The following is a 7,579-nucleotide window of genomic DNA, read 5'->3' on the forward strand; positions in this document are numbered from 1 at the left end:
TTATTTGATATTGCATCAGTATGTTTTTTTTTTTTCATTTGTCTCTTTTTGAATGGGGCTTGAAAGGAGTAGACAAAATGAACATGTGAAACTTTTCTGAAAACTTGTCATCAGTCATTCCATCCAAATAAATCGCAGATAATTTAGTTACTAACAGTTCTACTGTAATTATTGATTTGTAAAATACACTCCTATTTCTTTTATTATTTTGCTGTGAAGCTTTGTGACAGCCCTGGACTAACAGGTGTCTCTGTGCTGGACATATACATATGAAGCTGAATAACTATAAATAACAACTATTTCACATATTTCACCATGAGTGGAAGATGTTCCTTTTTTTCCTATCAAGGTTTACATAAGACATGAAGAAAGAAGATTTCTAAAGGCTTTTCTTTGACTAATTTGCCACAATCCAAGCCTGGAATCCATTCCGGGATTATAATGAGTGTAGGGTCTGTGATCAACGGATTGTTGCTCCTCTTTCCCCTCAACCCCCACCCACACATTTGAGAGTTGATGGGAGCTTATCCAGCACCTATCTGGTTGGCCGAGGCCTCTGTGGCAGCTAGGCAAATGCCTTACTCGCCCCCACCGACTCCCACGCACACCCCCCACCCCCCCAATATACCCCCACTCCAACCTCAGGCCCTGATCCTAGCGTCAGGCTTAACTCCAACCTGCTGCGTTTACAACAACAACAACAGAAAAAAAGTTTTAATTAAACACTCGGCGAGGAGGGGAGGAGGGGGCAAGACTAGAAGGAGAGAGGCGATGGAAGTGGAGGCGTTAAAGGAGACAGGCCTCCTCGCTCCAGCACCTCCAACGAGCAACATGCAAATGCGTAAAATAGTGAGTCAGAGCAGCTCCACGTTTTCACATTCCTCAGTGACTGGCTGGGGCTTTCTTAAGAGCTGCCACACAATAGAGAAAGAGACAGGAGGCTGACAACGGGGTCCCAGCCAGGTTGGCCACACATAGAGCAGCCCCCAGGATGCCCACAGCCTGAGGCACAATTTAGTTTAAATCTTGTATTTGCAAAACCCACTATACATTTATTATGTCACTACACAGTGAGCACATGTTTCCATTGTTTACAGAGAAGGAGCAGCCTGCCTCAGACCTGCATTGCAGTACAAAACTAAATATTACATACAGGAAATCTAAAAATCACTTGTCGTGATGTATGTCGTGTGTAATTTTATTTTTAATTTGATTTTATTTTGTAATTTTTATTTTAGGGTTTAACATCAAACAGTCGGTTGTTCCCGTGCCTCTTGATTAGAATGGTTCAAACATTTGGATTTTCACTTGAAATCTACTTAATTTTCTTCAGTTTTCTGATAAAACCCATGATGGGTAGGTTATGAGTAGGTACTTTCTCATCCTTATGAGACAAAATCTCATCATTATCATCTCCCACGTGTCTCAAACCAGAAAGTCTCCTAATGCTATCAATGAGATTAAATGTTGCTATTATCCATCAGCTAATGTTTTTCATAGGCCTGTACATGAGAAAGATTCATGCAGTTCATACAGACAGAGCACCATGGAAAGTTCATGAACTTCACAAAGAGGGTATTTCTTGGGTAGATAAAATGGGTTTTTGCTGTCTGTTGGAGCTTCTGGAGTCAAGGTACAAGCTACCCTCTCCAAACTTCATCAGCTTTGTAAACCATATTTATTGGTTTATCAATTTAGTTCCACAGTGCACATCAGGTCAAGGGGAAAATAAATAATAAAAAGGAAGCATTTTGAATCTCCATGGGAAGAAATTTTATTTATGTAAGATGGGATCAAGACTCTGATTAGCCAGTACTCAATATTAAAAGATTGGTATCACATCAGGTGCAAAAAAATATGAATGGGTGCATACCTAGTAGAGACATTTACTGGAAACATAGTGTGCTCACAAAGTTACTGTGATTTGAAGAAACAAGAGCACAGGGGGATACAACTGACAATTGATTTTCTCATTACTGTAAAAGAACTCCTAATAAAGCCTCTTAGGTAGAATGCCATTATTGTGCATTAGTCTAAGAAGTGAAAATGACTTAAGGGTCTCCTAATTAGTAAACAGTCTCCTGACTAAAGACATAACATCTCAGTCAGTCACTGCTGATGGTGGAATTGAAGGTAATTGCAGGTGGGATTATAGTGTAAAGCACTTTTTGAAAAGCATCATACAAATAAAGTCTGATTGATGGATAGATGTTAGGTATCTCAACATTATGATGTATTACACTGGCCAAAAAGAAAGTGCCATCTGGATTTAAGTAAATAGATACGAGCAAAGTTATTTAACACCAACTGATACAATGAGTAGCTTCTCATTTCTTGAACAACCATGTAGAAAGACATATCAATGGTTGTGGAAAAGATGTTATTGATCAGCGGTCGGCAGTCCAACGAAATATGTGACTTCTTTTTGGCCAGGCAGTGTATATTCAACTCAACTCAACTCAACTTTATTTATATAGCACTTTAAACTACAACTACAGCCAAGACAAAGTGCTTTACATAGCTAAAATAAGAGAATAAAACATAACACAATTAAAAACAATAAAACAGTAGAAAATAATAATAATAATAGAAAGCGCTAAATGCACCAAGCGAAGGCAGACTCTCATACTGGATTGAATGTCATGGAATAAAAATGGTTATCTGATGTGCAGTCGTAGATTGTCCCCTCTGAGCTTCCGCTTGGACCTCGGTACCTCCAGAAACAACTAATCAGCTGACCTGAGATACCGAGCACAAGTATAGGGATGAAGAAGCTCAGAGCAAGACCATTTAAAGATTTAAAAGCAAATAAAAGAATCTTAAAATGGACCCTAAAGTGCACAGGCAGCCAGCGGAGAGAGGCCAGAATGGGGGTTATGTGCTCTCTCTTACGTGGTCCGGTTAAGAGACAAGCTGCCGCGTTCTGGGCCGACTGGAGGGGTGCAAGGGAGGACTGGCTGACCCCAAAATAAGGTGCATTACAGTAATCCAGCTGAGATGTAATGAAGGCATGGATTATTATCTCAAGGTGCTGATGTGCAAGAAAAGGCTTCACCTTTGTCAGCTGCCTTAGGTGAAAAAAGCTGGACGTAACTACTGCACCAATTTGACGATCCAGTTTAAAGTCACTGCCCATCTTAAATCCTAGATTTGAATCTACCGGCTTCACATAAAATGCCAAGGGGCCCAAGTCAGTAGTAGGGGGGTCACAAGAGTTACTGGGACCAAACACCATCATCTCTGTTTTCTTTTCATTAAAATTTTAAAAGTTCAAGGCCATCCAGGTTTTAGTGTCCTCAAAAGTCTGAAAAGGCATCCTTCTTCTTCAATGGTATACCTGACCGTCATCAGCATAGCAATGGAAGGAGATACCATGTTTCCTCAAGATGGAGCCCAAAGGGAGTAGATACAAAGAGAATAGCAGGGGCCCCAAAATTGAACCCTGTGGAACCCCATATAACAGTATATTTTAAATGTAAGAACAGCAAAGAACAATTATCATAAATCTGTATATATATGTTTTATATATGTATCTGAGTGATCTTATCATAAATATATATATATATATAAAATTATGAGATATTTTGAGGTAATAAAGAAGAACACTAATTTAAATAGTGTACTGAGTTACATGAGAGTATTTGTGTTCACTGACAAAGCGATGAACATGTTAACCTTGTATTCCTGTGAGAGCAGTCGGACAGATAAATCCAGTTTCATCCAGGAACAGGGGGTCATTGCGTCTATAAACAAATACTTCCCAGATTACCAGACAACAAGGCAATCTGTTCCTGTGTGTCGGTATTTACAGCTTACTCCTAGTGCCATACGGAGGAACGATCTGAGTGATCTGCTGGAAGCTGCATGAGAGTGGTCTGTGAGTAAACAAACACGCTTTCGATACACAATGCTGTCACAAGCAATTAGAAGCTTCACGCCTGGAAAATTGCAGATTCTAACAGGATGCCACCGCTCCCTTCTCCTTTACACCTGCACTGTATGGTAATGTGGCAGCACTCACACTAAGTGCAACAGGAAGGTTTGGTTCACGCGTTAACAACATCACAAACGTCTGAAGCTGTGGTGAAAGACAGGAATATCAGATGCTGTTTCCTGACTGTAGAAGAGAAACTGAGAAAACTTCAGACATGTTTCTATTGTTTTGTGATTGCTCATTAGTCACCAAGTTACAAGCTTCACTTATCACAGCAGCCAACGTGTGCAAATGTCTTCACAGTATGAAAATGAAGTGAATATCGTGACTGAGTCTAAGAAAGTCATTTCATATCGTGCAGTAAAAACAGATGGGGCCAAACACTGGCCACCAGAAAACCAAAGCAACATTCCTCTTGGTCATGAAAAGCCTGGGACCACACAGGTCTCCTAAGACTTTTAAACTAAATTTGAGTCAAGTGTCAGAGGCCAAGCCCAAGTTACGTATGTCTTTGGAACCAAATCCAAGTCCAAGTCTAGTCCAGTCCTCCAGTGACACCAAACCGAGAGTCAGACATTTTCTGGTTTGGAGATGTCTGTGGTCTAGTCCTTTCACAGTTCAAAGGTAAAATGAGTATCAGGTTTAATAAGCTTAGGGAAGTAATTTCACATCGACATTGTCCAGTAACCAAACCAGCACACTGTTAAGGACGTAATGGAAAAAACCTGGGACTTCATTTTACCGTGATGAGACCAGTCCAAACAGAGGCAGAAAGAAGTTAAGGCGCCTGAGCGATTCTGGTGTGTCCCTGACCATTTTCACTGATCAGACTTAAGTTGGAAGCTTTTCATGCACTTCAGCACATTGAGTCATTGGTAGAGATCGCTCCAATTGACTGTTCAGTTTAGGCCCCATTTGGACCTTATATGAAACACATGGTCATGACTGTGGCATTTAAACCATGCTCAGTTTGTACTAAGGGGCCAATGTGTGCCAAGAAAATATCCCCCACACCATTACACCACCACCAGCCTGAACTGTTGATACATAGCAGGATGGATCCATACGTTCATGTTGTTTACAACACCTTCTGACCCTGTCATCCAAATGACACAGGTGAAATCGAGACTCGTCAGATCGGGCAACGTTTCCAATTTTTGTGAGCCTTTGTGAACTGTAGTCTCAGTTTCTGGTTCAGCTGACAGGAGTGGCACCTGGTGTGGTCTTCTGCTGCTGTATCTTCTTCTTCAAGGTTCAACGTGTTGTGCATTCAGAGATGGTATTCTCATCTCCTCTCCTCTCATCTCATCTTCTACTACCGCTTATCCTCACTAGGGTCACAGGGGTTGCTGGAGTCTATCCCAGCTGACATCAGGTGAGAGGCGGGGTACCCTCTGGACGGGTCTCCAGCCTATCACAGGGCTAACAAACACAAACAAACAGCCATTCACTCTCACACCTCAATTTTGGGACACCAATTAGCCTAACGAGCATGTCTGTAGATGGGAGGAAAGCAGAGTACCTGGAGAAAACTCATGCAGACACATGGAGAACATGCAAACTCCATCCAGAAAGGTCCGAGCTGCACTCGAACCCCGGACTTTCGGTGGTGTATCACTTGTACTTAAAGCAGGCCTTTTGCAATGTGATTTCCTGTGAAAGCCAGAGCATGAGAGCAAAGTACCCATAGGTTCTTTCATGTCACCACACTATCCATGAAAATATAATTGGAAAAATATTTTTTATTATGGTAATTTTTAAAAAAGGAAATCTTATCAACATAAAATTGAGTTACTTCTTACAAAATAACACAAAAAACACTTATTCATCAGTTATTCATCATCAACAACTAAATCAAGCTACTGGCAAATGTTAAACAAAGAAAACATATATATATGTGACTATGTTTTTTCAAGCAACTAACCCCAACTTTCAAACTAAACTATTAATGAATTCAATGTCAAAGATCTTATTCCTCTGCGTCAAAGAGCTAAATTCATCTGAAAAAACACATTAGTGAGCTGCATCGTACATGCTGTGAGGCAAATGCATTTCATGCCATTTGAATAACGTATAAAGGTTGGATACTGCTGAAAAATGGGATGTGTTCAGTTAGTGCCAGACTTATCTTTAAAATATTCAGAACAACCTACTTTTTATTTGACATTTTTTAAGGTTGACAAAAATATTCACATTCCTTTAAACTGCTTCTCCTGGCTCAGGTGTACAGCACTCTTGCTCTGGTGTCTGTACCTCTTCTTGTTTGGTTTCCACAGATACAAAGCAGTTGCGGAGGAAACACTGTTGGTGGCATTTTACAAGCTGCGAGAAGAACAGCAGCTGCTCTGCTAATGGGCACCTAATGCTAATTCTGCTTTTGAATGGTAACAGGAGTTTATAACAGCTCATGATTGACCACTGCGGTGCATCTATTAACACTCGCTTAACAAGGCGATGAACGCGTCAGAACAACACCTCAACAGCATGTCTAACTGAAGCGATATCTAATGCTCAGCTAAATTAGCTCAAGTGAATTTGGTATGTACTGTATTTCAAAATCGGGTTTGAACAGTTTCGGTTTTTCTAAGGAAAAACCCCAGCGACAGGAGGGGCCGGCTGTTAATTTACGAGCCTCCTTATAAGGTTTCAGACGTATTTTGGCTGTGGGTGCTCCATCCCATCCTTACTCTATGTCACACTCCCCCTGTGCATCCACGCTCACATTCCCCTCCCCACTCACATTTTAACATCCATTCCTGTCTGACCCTTTTCAACAAAGGCATCTCAAAAGAGCTCCAATTGCCTTGTGACCCTTAACTTCACCCCCTCACTCTGCCCCCTTTTTTTTTTAGATTCTGCCAACAAAGAATGCTGCTGGAGCTTTAGATGGGGAGGCATTCAAACTCCATTTAACAACCAATCCACCATTACTGACATCCGTGTTCAGGTGCCTGGAGCTACTCAGCTTTGTATTTAGCAAAAACAGTTTCTTTTATGTGTGTTGACTGAACATCCAATCCCAGAAAACTTTCAAGAACCTGGTGGAATAGTTGAATTTCTTTATCAAAGTAGAAGTAAATCACTTAGCTGATTCAAATTATTTTCCCTTAGTTCATTATGTGCCTAATGAATATATAGGTATAACAGCAGTGAAATAATGTGTCAGTAGTTCCTGTTAATGTTGAATCTGTTACCAAGCTGCCATGGGGAGATGAGTAGAACAATAGCCTTTATATCCAGAGTAAATAAGGCCAGTCTTTCCTTTTTCAGTTGTTTACTAGAGTCCTTTGAAGGTTTCTTCCAGGGACCATGAATATGAGTGAAAACTCCAGATCATTATGTGAAGTTTCCAAACTTCATGCACGTATGAAAGGCATTGAAATTGAAATCACAGCCAACCCTCCTTTTCTCTTACTAATCATCAGCACAGTCCACAGCTTGACTGCATCAATGTTGGGGTTACACGTTGCCAAACAAATTTAATCAGAGGTTTACTACGCGACAGCTGAATCCGTGAGACCCGTCTGTGATAAATACACCACCATGACAGGTTTACCTCCGCTGGGTAATTAGTGAGGATACTGAGAGTCCCAGTAAGAGGATTCTGGTCAGTTCAAGCACCTTAGGGAGCAGTGGTACTAGATA

This window comes from Mugil cephalus, chromosome 8 (assembly GCF_022458985.1).
Source record: "Mugil cephalus isolate CIBA_MC_2020 chromosome 8, CIBA_Mcephalus_1.1, whole genome shotgun sequence".
Taxonomy (NCBI): Eukaryota; Metazoa; Chordata; class Actinopteri; order Mugiliformes; family Mugilidae; genus Mugil; species Mugil cephalus.